Here is a 13,159-nt window from a genome sequence, read left to right as displayed (position 1 = left end):
ATGGTCACGTGATCCACGTTTTCAGTCGTTTTAGTGTGGACGGAGATAAATTCTAATACGCAGGTAAAACGCTAGTGTGGACGGAGATCGATTTCGTTTTAATTCTTCGTTTTTAAACGAAAACGCAGTAGTGTGGACGGGGCCTTAGGCTCGCCTCATGGGTCATAGGTCATAGCATTATCGGTGGGATACCAGGTTTTGGTGGCCGTGCTATGGGTTGCATTTTCACAAGGCTGAAACTTTATTAAAAATGTGTTGGCAGCATTAAATTCATAACGTTCAAAATGTGACGTTTGTTTCTGAATCTTTATTAATGATTTGTTGGATTTGGATTTTTAATTATATGATTGTTAAATTGTGCTGTTTAATATAATAATTTCATGAAAAAAAGTCTGTTCAAGCTTGTGAAAATGTCAATTTGGTGTTTAACGTTTAAAAATGTATTTAAATCTCTTATTCAAGGACTAAATGATTAATGTTTTTTTATATGTACCAGCAAAATGTGTATTTTATGTTGTTTACTTTTCGTATTGCCTTATGATTGTACCGGATGCCTATTATCTAGCAAAATTTCACTATCGACTCATTACACAGACTTTGCTTACAAAAGGGTCAATAATGGAAGAACTTTTTTAGACTGTAATGTATTTATATTCTGAGAGGCTAAGAGGGTTGTGTCATTACTTTATAACAAGGCAGTCTTGAGGTGAAACGCATGACAAGTACGCAAGTTACGAATCAGCTTAGTTTTTTCAAGAAACTGGTGAAATAACACATTGCTTTTACAATTAAAACAAAATATCTGTTACTTTTTCAAACAAGTAATGCAAATTACTTTGTTTTCCCATTTATTGACTGACAGCTCTAGTGTCCCCATGTTGAGAGAAATCGGAAGTGATCTTCTGACGATGCACAAGTTAAAGAACCCAGACACAGCTGGATCATTTCCATAATGTCTCAATCTACCAACAGCAGCATAAAATAGCATCTGGGTTAAGACATGCTTTTTTTGGGCATTAAATAATGGCACAAATTCCAGTAAATTGACTAGCACTAACCTTAGTAAATCACCTTGCATTATCATTCATTTTAAATAATGCTTTCCTATAAATTGTGCATCACAAAGGGAAACGCCTACAAATGCATATGCTAAAAGGTAAGCCACAAAAATAACCCTCTGCATGCCTTTTCAGTGCTAATCTTTCACAAGTGTGGATCGTCATCTACTGTTTGCGATCCACCGTCACCTCCAGTAACAGTAAGTGTATTTTATGATTTTTGAGCAAATAGTCATTTCAGTCTGTCAGCCAATTCAACAACAAATGTGTCTAAAGTTGTTGTCGTAGGATGTCTGTGTATATAATAGGGATGCACCGAAATGAAAATTCTTGGCCGAAACCGAAAACCGAAAAAGAGGAAACCAAGGCCGAAAACCGAAAACCGAAACACCGAAAGAATTATTAGTATCATTGTATTTATGGCTATGACTGTGTACAAACTTTACTAAAATCAAGGCATTGCATATTAATATTTTCAAAGAATAAATCAATTACAAATTATGCAAATATTTATTTAGCACAATGCACAGTATAAAATAAAATTCAAACTAAAATGTTAAACTTGACCCCATACACTAAATAATAATCTACTGGCCTGCAGAAAGGTTTTAAAATGAAACGTTCTCTCAAAAACAAAGCCGAGCGCAAACTTCTCATCACACTAGCAGCCAGTTTGCATGTCTAAATTAGTTACATTTTAAAAATTTGGCATACAATAACATAAAAAGCCTTTTTAAATGAACAATTGTCCATGTTTAATGCAAATGTACATGAAACTTAATGAAACATGTTTAGTAAATGCATTTAAATATTTAAGAGAGCATTAATTTAGTTCTATACATACATATACATAGTTCCCAATCCCATATATTTTTTGTAATGTCACAAGTAATAATCTCAGGGTTTACTGGGTTTTACATGATTATTTTTGTATTGGTGGTGGAATAGCCTACTAAAAAATAAGCATTGTCATGTGTTTTCTTCTCACCGATTCCTGATGGTTAGATGACAGTTACTTGAGTCGTCCCCTGTCGTTTCAAGGAATAGGAAAACGGAGAGCGCGTCAAGTATAAACGCCTCGACCGTTTGGAGCGGTGCGCGCGCTGTCTGTGGAGACTCGCTCTGCCTTGTTTACTTTCGCCTGCCTCCGCAGCGCGAGTCTCCACAGACAGTGCGCGCACCGCTCTTGACCCGCTCACAACCGGAATCGTCGTCATGGCGGCGCGCGTTGTTTATAGGTGGATAAACAAGGCTTCCGTCTCCTCGCGGGTTCAGATACACTGAAATACGTCCGCACCGCAGACATGTTGCTTCAGACAAGCACGTGCAGGTCGCGGTTTCTGTTTGCGTCATCACAAAATTTCGGCCGTATTGTTTCGGTGATAAAAGTCTTTCGGCCGAAAACCGAAAATGCACTTTTGGGCCATTTTCGGCCGAAAATTTTCGGCGGCCGAATATTCGGTGCATCCCTAGTATATAATTTAAACATTGTTTGTATAGTGTGTAACCACACGTTTATAAATATATATTTAAAGATATTGTATTAAAAACTGCATATATGTTGTTGTTCTTTAAGCCATCTTCTCACATTTGCCACAGAAGCACCTGTATGACAAGTAAACATGACGCCACAGGTCCCTCGCATAAATGTAATTTCGCTTGTACGTGTGTATCTGTGTGTGTGTGTGTGTGTTGCACATCCATACTTGCAAAAATACACGATTACAACTCTATAAGTACATAAATGTATCAAATAACTATACCGAGACGTACTGGTCCAAGATAGCTAACTTACAGAACAAGAACATATATGCAGTTTTTAATACAATATCTTTAAATATATATATACTGTGTATATTAGGGGTGTAACGGTACATGTATTCGTATTGAACCGTTTCGGTTCGAGGCTTCCGGTTCGGTACGCATACAAACCGAACGGTTGCTTGGATAATTTTTCCTGCCGGCAAAATTCGTGCTGACGCGGCCAACACAATGTTGCGCAACATCAAATGGCAAGCGTAATGAAAGCAGAACGAAACTGCGCTACTCGTTATGTGCTTCACGGATCGTTTATCAGTTCGGACCAGCAACATCTGTGCAGCGCGAGCCGATCTCGATCAAGCAACACTGTTAACACACACCGCGCTAAGAGATCCGGTAAAGAAAACATTTGAATTCGCCACTGAGGTAATAGCATCGCTGCGAGATCTAGTCAGTGAGAAGCATTCACATTTCTCCGTTATTTACCGTAGATCTCTATTAGATCAAACAGCGCTGTCATGGAAACGCAGGAGAAATATATTTGATATAGATAAGAAAGATATTTGCACCTACAATGGACATATTACCACCTGAAAAGGACATATTAGCTCATGAAATTGACATATTAGCACCTAAAATGTACATATTAACACTTAAAATGTACATATTAGTACCTCAAATGTACATATTACCACCTAAAATGGACATATTAGCTCATGAAATTGACATATTACCTCCTGAAATGGACATATTAGCACCTAAAATGTACATATTAACACTTAAATGTACATATTGACACTTAAAATGTACATATTAACACCCAAAATGTACATATTAACACCTAAATGTACTTATTAGCTTATTATTGAAATGCTAACTTATTATTGAAATGGACAAAAGTTTACCTTTTGAAAAGGTACAGCCCCAGTGACAACTTTTGTACCTTTTTTTTCTGAGTTTGTGATGACCAAAACATTATTTGTTCATCCTTCAAAGATGACCCCCATTTATAAACCTGAAAGTTTCAAGATCTAGGAAAACTCACACTTATTTAAAATTATTTTTTTCTTTAAACAAATAGGAAATTTCTCTGGCATTTCTTTCTTTTTGCTGTATCGAAAACGTACCGAACTGTGACTTTAAAACCGAGGTACGTACCGAACCGTGATTTTTGTGTACCGTTACACCCCTACTGTATATATATATATATATATATATATATATATAAACGTGTGGTTACACTATACAACTATACAAACAAGGTACATCGACTGAAAAGACTATTTGCTCAAAAATCATAAAATGCACTTACTGGAGGTGACGGTGGATCGCAAACAGTAGACGACGATCCACACTTGAGAATTAATTTTTAAGCCACAACAACAGGATTAACCCACGACAGAACATTTATGTTTCCAAGAGACATTACCGGCTGTCGTTGAAACAATGGAGGATGGTGTACAGATCACCGAGGGCGGGGTCTATATGCCACAACCACACTGTCAATCAAACCCCTTGCTCAATTCTACATCACAAAGAGCTGGATCTCAGAACAGCTTGTTTTGAGACAGTGCATATGATTTATTGAGAAAAAAAAACACTGGGTGGATTTTTATCATTCTAGGGTGGTTCTGCTCATACACTGCCAACACACGTTTATGTTTAAACACGATGTAAAAGTGAATTTTCCATAATAGGTGCCCTTTGAAGAAAGGTTTCTTTGTGGTTTCTCTTTAAGATCTCTGTGAAAGTTTTAAAGTCGCTTTCAGAACGATCATGTCCGTGAATGTAAAACGCATGTGTGGACTGATATTTTTCTAATGTCTGCACCACTGATTTATATAATATATCATTCTATATAGATGAGTGGTCTGGACTAGAGTGCTAGCATTCTATGTAAACAAATACTTCAACAGGAAGTAGAAAACCGTTTAGTCAGGTGAACCCGCTATGAATCATGGGAAATAGAATGGGGGCAGAAAAAGGTGGATAGAGTTGTAATCGTGTCCCCTTTGAAGTTATGGATGTGCAACCCACACACACAGACACACACAAACGCTAACGTTGGCGCAATTTTTTGAAACTACATACACATACTGTGATGAAGTTTGCTACGTACAAGCGAAATTACATTTATGCGAGGGACCTGTTGCGTCATGTTTACTTGTCATACAGGTGTGGCAAATATGAGAAGATGGCTAACTACAGAACAAGAACATATATGCAGTTTTTAATACAACATCTTTAAATATATATATATATATATATTTATAAACGTGTGGTTACACTATACAAACAAGGTTTAAATTATACACAGACATCCTACGACGACAACAACTTTAGACACATTTGTTGTTGAATTGGCTGACATCGACTGAAATGACTGTTTGCTCAAAAATCATAAAATACACTTACTGTTACTGGAGGTGTCGTTGGATCGCAAACAGTAGACGACGATCCACAGTTGAGGATTAACTTTGAAGCAAGACCTGCTTTCAATTGACCCTCGTTCACAAAACAGTCAGTCAGAAAATGATTCGCTCAAACATATTTACGAAGGAAAGGCGCCACTTAAACTTCCAAAATACAATACATCCAGTGTGTTTTCAGTGGCTCTGATGTCGGAAATAAGTGAAAACTACTATGAATGTCTTTTCTGTAAGTCTTTAATTCTCCGCTCAACGGTCGGATTAACGGTTGTTAACTGTCATAGCAATCTTTTTCCAAATGAAACATTTCTTCTTACTACATTCTCCGTTAAACTTCCCAAGTAAAATGTTCTTGTAACTGTTATATTCCTCCAGCAAACACATGTTTGACTATCTTATATATAAGCCATAGTCAGTCTTTGTGAAACCAGCCCCTGCTGGTAACGTTTTTTTTAATATATATTATGAAAACTTTTTTTTTTATTTAAAGAGCGTGTTAGTAATGTGTGCTTATAGGCGGGTACACAATGTACTTACACTTTGTCCCGTATATGGTCTGCTCCTTAACCTCGCGCATGAGCAGATCCGTTTCATCGCTAGAAAAGCGTTCAGTTTTTCCTCTTGCAAAGTCCGTCATATAAATAGCTAATCCGCCATGGCGCAACTGGCTTTTAAAGAGAATAGGAGATGAGGCTCTGATTGGTTTATTGCACGTTACGCCCAAAACACACCCGTTACTCATTAAGAGAATAGAGACAACACGTTTAGACCTTGTGCCGCTCACGCCAACCATTATTCCCGCCGTTAAAAAGTGGATTCAGACATGCTCTACGTGCACTTGCACCATGTGATTTAGACCATGCCCTTAGATCCTTAAAATAGTGCCCCTAATGTTTAGAAGGTAGTGTTGAAATAATGTCAGTTTAGATTAAAAAAATAAGTCAGTGTGGTAAAAATAACATAAAAGTTAAAAGCACAAACAAACAATCAAACAAACAAATCCCTCTCATTACAATCACCAAAGTGCCCTACTTTGTGTTGGATCCTTTTTCTTATGTTCAGTATGTTTCGTTATTGTACTATTAACAAATATAGCATGTGGACTTATTTAACTTATTGTATAAAAAGCAGCTCATAATGGTGTTGAGACACTGAATTAATGTCTTAGATGTTTAAAAATGTTTTGCGATGAATGTGTATTTGTAAATCAACGTTCATTTCACAAGTCAGGGGAAATGTTGTCCGTTTCGAAGTGCTTTCTTTTTGCCAAAGTTCCGACTTCATAGCACTATTTGTTGGAAACTAGGTTATCCAGTGTTCTTTGTTTTCTCTGGTCCAGAAAGCTTTATGCAACAGCAGCATGCGCTAGTAGAGGCTGCCTCTGAAGGGAAGGGCTAATCACTGTGCACATCAAATATTTATTCTTACACTGCATTTCAAGGCAATCTGCTATAAAAGGCTGCTTTTACACTGTCAGCTCAGTGTTAAAATGTGTGTGAGGTGACTGATGGTTGGACTGCTTCTGCTGGGAACATGCTTGAGTTCTGCCAAACACTTTCTCTGTCTCCTGGATCAGTTATCACTTTTAAATTTCTTGTGTCAGTCTTTTCAGGATGTGGCACATTCAGTTGTGAATATATTGCAGTGTAATTTCAGAAAAAAATGTTATGGCATGATAAGGTTCAGGTAAATTACTGAAGTTTTGATTATCCTGAAGAGTCTGTTAAGTAATCCCATTCATCAAACAATTGTAAGAGATACAGTATATGATTTTTTTGTTTGAAGATATATTTTTCACTCTGAAATGAGGTCTTTTGAGATCATGTACCATGCAGCCCCAATCTTTTTGTATTTATTTTTTGCTTGCTGGTTTGGTCATTTACAATGTATTGAAGTTTGCTCATGGGTCGCAATTCTCTGTGGAGATTCAAATATGTCGCGAGGACTTTTTTGGTGTAATCTGATGCTGATTGACAGATTGATGTCTGGGACATCTGGGCTGAATATTCTTTTTTTAAGAGTTGTTAATGTCTACAGTGGTTTTTAAATATTGGTTTATAGTCGCAGTAAAGTTATTCACTCTGCAGAGTTGAATTAGTGAGATGCTGGATGAAGCAGCACGCGCGCTCTCGCTGATGCTCCTTCTGGTTCACTTGGAGACGTGCGCGCATCTCTCTCTCTCTCTTGAACTTCATCGGCATGGCTAACATGGAGAGCAAATACAAACACGTGGATGGCTGTTATCTTTCTCTCGTTCATTGAGGAGTAGCGGTGAGCTCCGCATTTATGAACGGATTCAGCGTGATTCTCGTTAAAGAAGAGTTGCAAAATGAGATGCTGAGAGGCGCGAGGTCTCTGTCCGATAGGAGAGAATGGACTGCATTTGTATTGTTACTACCAAGGTAAGCGCACAGATTAATGATGATTTACTGCGACCATCTGAGTGATTGCATGCACTGCATTATAGTTCGGGTTTTTTTCTGTATACATACTATAGCAGTACTACTAATAACATTATGGCAGCATTATCATCTTGTCCTAGGGAGTCAATTTAATTACTTTAATATTGTTAATAGTATTTTAATATTGTTTTTTATTGTTGTTGTTATTGTCTACTAAATAATAATTATAATAATAAGATTTATTTTATGTTTCTTTACACAATATATAAAAACCTTTATTGATTGACAACTATTCAGTGTCGCTGTCATTTTGCTGTATTTAACCCATGCAGGTCTTGCCCTGATCAATTTGCTGCCCCATAGGCAAGATCCTACATGCTATCCCTTGCATCACAGTCAATTCTACTGATCATTGTGTCATACTCACACTAGAGCTGCATGAATCTGGATCTTTTATTATTTTTTTTAAGACAATGTGCTGTTTTTGTTGAGCTCATTCCATCCAGATATTATGATTTATATCATCCCCATATTTTGAGCCTCAGTGCTCTCCTTTCTGCCAAGCAGAGCTACTGAGCCCATATGATCCAGAAGCAACCTGCCTCCGAGCCATGAGGCTCACTATCAGAGACATCACATGTCTTCTTTCCTAGTATCCTTATGTACCAACAATACCAAAAGCTTAAGGGACATGCTGTTGAAATCTGCTGATTATATTACCGCTGGTGTGATGTCGTGAAACTTCTGCACTTTCTTCCCCCTGTAGTTTCTCCCTGAGCTGTAGTTCAGTTCGTTCATTACAGTACTTAATGCCATTATATCCGTTCATAGATGACTGAGCACGCAATGCTGAATTGTTCTTTTTTTGCTGATTTGTTTGAAGAAAGAAAGATGGCAGCTGGACGCCTTGACAATATCTGGTGTTTTGTATGCCAGTCTTTCCCATCCTGCTTTGATGACGTTTATCTCGAGGGTCTTACTGTCATTTATCTTGACCTTCATGAGGCTGACGTCCTGTCTTTGATCTCTAGTACTGTCTCTCATAACTGTGGGCTGAAATGATACCTATTTAATTCAAATTGGACTATTTATCAACAATATATGAATACTATAGCAAGCAGTATTACATTTTCTGTTCATTTGTGGAACTTTTTGTAATAATGAAAGGTTCTTCATATTTTAAACTGATTTGAGCAAGTATATTATTATTTTTGAAAGTGCTAGGCTGCTTTGTGTGTCAAACTGGACAGTATGAGGCGGTCATTGTGATTGGGACAGTGTCTATGTCTATGTACTTATTTTCTGTTGTATGATCATCCATGGTGTGAGAAGAATAATTGTTCTTTTTTATCATCAATGTGTGGTCAAATTAGCACAATTTTGGCAAAATTGTAGTCTAGCGATGTATGAAGCACAACGGTCTTGACTGTAAGCTTGACCTTTGACTATGTAAATAAAGTTTTATTGCACTGCAGTGCAAGCTGAATTTTGGCTGAGCGTCATCATCATCACATTTTGCACTGAACTGTATCGCTATACGTTTACTTCTTTTCTGTACTGTTTTCTGTTAGTTAGTTTTTTTTCACCTACAGCATACACTTTTTCACAAATTTGTCATCTCTAAATATAGACTACACAAATTACATTTCTAAGTAAACTGATGAATAACCTATGATCTTCTGTTGTCAGAAATGTTGCAGATGAGGCTATTTCTGCTCTAGAGAGCAGCGTTGGTGTCCCTGTGTGGGAATTCTCTCGTTCTGTCTCTTCCTCTCGTTTGAAGCGACCGTGAGGCTTCACGGAGGACGGGCTCCAGTTGTGTGGAGTGACTGCATGTTTTCTGCATGCATGACTGCTTATTCTCATGTCTCCTCTGGTTGGTGCCAGCCTCAGGGCATGTCAGACTTACAGTTAAGAGCACATAGATTTCCATGTGGGCTTTGCATCGACTTCACCCAAGTACCAGAAGGAAGGGTCAGAAAAAAAACAAAAACGTTTTTTTTTTTTTACACTTTATACATTTATCAGAATTTAGTGTAATGTGATTCAGAGGTTTTTCCTCCATAAACGTTCCTCTTAAAAATTTTATTTGCTTTCTGATGAAGTTATAGACACCCACACTGTCCACATGATATTAGCTTGTCAACATTATGCACAATCAGGGTCAGAGTTTACAGTGCAGCTTTTATTAAGTCTACAGGCCTATTAAGCTTAGCAGTGGACATGAGTTCTGTAATAAAAAAAACTAGCCATAGACTGGCCTGAAGAATTAAACAGACACAAGTAAATCAGCTCATTTATGCGTGTGTGTGTGTGTGTGTGTGTGCACCGCTTAAATATGGTGTAATATGGCTGTGTTGGGGTCGTTGTAGCGTAGCCTGCATCAAATGTCATGCTACACATTATCTCAATCCATGCAAATGAATGACTCATTGGTTCAGAAATGGACCATTCTCCTCTGGGCATTACAGTCTGCGCTAATCACTTCTTTAAAATATTCATCATCTTGTCTGTCTCAGCAAAGATTCAAATGAACGTAGGAGGCACCATTGTCATCTAAACGTGAATTGCTATACCACATAGCTGATTTCTCTCAGGTCCCTGTTGCTCTTGCCATTTTAATGCATGGTGGTGAGGATGCCAAGCTTTCTCAATCTCCCTGTGCTTTTATGCTGAATTATGTATTTAGTGGCTCTGAAATATCAAGCAGGAACACAGTATTTCTTCATCTAAAAATACTCTTTGAAGCTGCTGGTCAGCACTGATGGAGTAAAGGCTCGTTCACACCAAGGACGATAACTATAAAAATAACGTTAAAGATATAGTTATACTAATTCTGGGGGGCGGGTGAAATCGCGTTCTGTGGTTCTGGTAAGGGCGTGACACAACAAGCTGATGTAAAAGAACTACAGGCGATGAAAAGCTGACTGTTGTCTGACTGTAGTGGTCGACCAATATTGGTTTATAGATCGATGGCCTATATAAAGCCATATACGTATGTGTGTGTGTGTACACTGCAGTTCAAAAGTTTAGGATCGGTAAGATTTTTTATGTTTTTAAAAGAAGAAGGGCTGCACGATTTGGGCCAAAATGATAATCACAATTATTTTGATCAATATTGAGATCACGATTAATTATCACAATTATTTGTTGATTTTAACCAAAACAAATGTTATTGTCACATAGGCTAATTATAACTGCTTTCACATCAATATTGTGCTACATTCCTGCTAATGTACAACTATGTGCATTAAAATAAAACAGGTGCTCTCATTCACCAAAATTCAGTACATCTCTTTAAAGAATAAATAAAAATAAAGAAAACAATAAATAAAATGTAGCAGAACTTCAACAGGGCACTATTTTACATTTTACATTGTGTAAATATATTTTAGGAAGCAAAATATAAACTTGCATTGTACCTGCATAATGGATGTGAATAAAACACGCAAAATATACAATCAATAAAAAACAAATATTCCATAACAGAATGTAACCAAATGAGTACATGTCAAGGCAGAACTATGCACTATGGAAGTTCGATTAATGGATTAAATTCAGTGTCATTGTTATAGGGGTGGACGATATGGCAAAAATATCATATCACGATTTTTTTAGGAAAATCACAATCATTTTTTCATCTTTTTCAAGATGGTTTTAATATTTTGCAAGTGGCTGTTCATTACAGCCAAACTAATGTCCCTATGTTAAAAACAAAGCCTTAGGTAACAAAAGAAAAAAGAAAGGCATACATTTAGGCCAGTGGCGAAGATAAAAATCTTTTTTATTATTTTCTTTGTTATTAAAAAAATAAGACAAGATAAACATTACACAAATTAAATAAATAGTGTTTTATTTTTTCAGATGCAGTAGGTGTATTTAGCAGTAGCATTAAGAAAGTAATTAAATTAACAAATATTAACTTAAAACTCTACATAGACTTCACTGAATAAATTATTGATTCTTATTAAAGCTACTATTGTCAGTGAGTGATTTTCTCCTTGTGTTTTTTTGTTTTGTTTTGTTTTATTAACACTAAAGGGATAGTTCCCTCAAAAATGAAAATGGTCTTAATTTACTCTCTCAAGATGTTTCAAACCCAAATAAGTTTCTTTCTTCTGTTGAGAATAAAAGTTATTTTGAATAATGTGGGTAACCGAACAGTTGCTGGTCCCCCTATAGTTTTTTGTAGGTTCTCTCCTGGAAGTTAATGGGGACCAGCAACTGTTTGGTTACCCACATTAAAAATGTGTGTTCAGCACAAGAAAGAAATGAATACAGGTTTGGAACAACATTAGAGTGAGTAAATAATGACAGATTTTTTTTTTTTTTGTGAACTATCCCTTTAAGGACAAGCGGCAGTACTATTTATTCCTGTCCCTTTTAGACCAGCACGCGACACGTTTAATATAGACGCATATTACACCAGATATTCTCTCAAATGTTTGCTTTCACTTTAGACATAGCCAATTCTGTTTATGTGAACATTGTGTGTATTTAACAGTATTAGCATAATAAGACTCCAAAGATAACTTAGTTTAGTATTCAGGCGCTGTTTGACAGGCTTCTAGTGCCTGTGAGTGTCGTGGGTATGCGACACTAATATTACATATAGCACACACTGAAAAATACATGAACATGTTTCAGTGGGAACTGAATTAAATGTAGCATAGTTTGAAATCAAGGGTTCAAAGTTTGTCAATTACAATTCACACAGACTGACCGTCACGCATATTGTAAAACGTTCAACCAGGCTACAAATGTGCACTTCAGAATATGCAACTAAGACTGCAAGGTGTGTGAAATTGAAATGTTTAATAGATTTTCGAATATTTGTTTAAATCATAAAAACGCATATTTGCTGAATGCTGAGGGTAAATACGATAAATGAGAAAGTATTATAGTGTTTGCCTTTCTGTCACTAATAATATAAAAGCTATTAGGGCTGGGCGACATGTACAATATATTTTATCGATAATCGCCTTAAACAATTTCACAGGTACAGTTTACTTTCTTTAGTAGTTTTATTTTGTAACCATAACTAATGAAGATGGAGAATGTGATCGCTGTGTGCTCAGGCTGTTTTCAGAGCACACCAGTGTATGAATGTGGTATGGATGTTCTCTTGCCATCAAAATAAAAGTCTTCGGCCAAACAGAAAAATGTATCAACTTACAGTATCTCTTTATGCTCACTTAAGACACAACAGGGTTAATGAGGACACGCGCCAAAATATTTTCTATATGTGACCGTTCAAGTGTATAAAGACATGGAAAAAGCACTCAATTCGCATGGTGTTTGAGAGTAGGTTTTCTGTGCGCACACTTCTCAGACTAAACGCAAATACCAAATTGAGTTGTTTTTCACGTCTCTTGTGCTCGAATGTTTAAATTGACAAGAATTGTGCAAATGATAAACTCTTGTAATGCCACAGGACTGGTATCTTTGACGCTATCCCCGGGCCATAATACCTACGGTAATACCTTTCATAAGTATTTATTTTTAAAAT

The 13,159-nt window shown here is 36.7% G+C and overlaps 1 protein-coding gene across 23 annotated transcripts in view; it reads left to right on the top strand.

Moving 5' to 3' along the window:
* Positions 1–13,159, top strand: part of dlg1b (discs large MAGUK scaffold protein 1b) — a 140,537-nt gene that overhangs the window by 29,453 nt on the left and 97,925 nt on the right. The window lies entirely within an intron of this gene.

Source organism: Pimephales promelas, chromosome 5, assembly GCF_988280905.1.
Source record: "Pimephales promelas chromosome 5, fPimPro1.hap1.1, whole genome shotgun sequence".
Classification (NCBI taxonomy): domain Eukaryota; kingdom Metazoa; phylum Chordata; class Actinopteri; order Cypriniformes; family Leuciscidae; genus Pimephales; species Pimephales promelas.
This window is presented reverse-complemented; position numbering and strand designations above follow the sequence as displayed.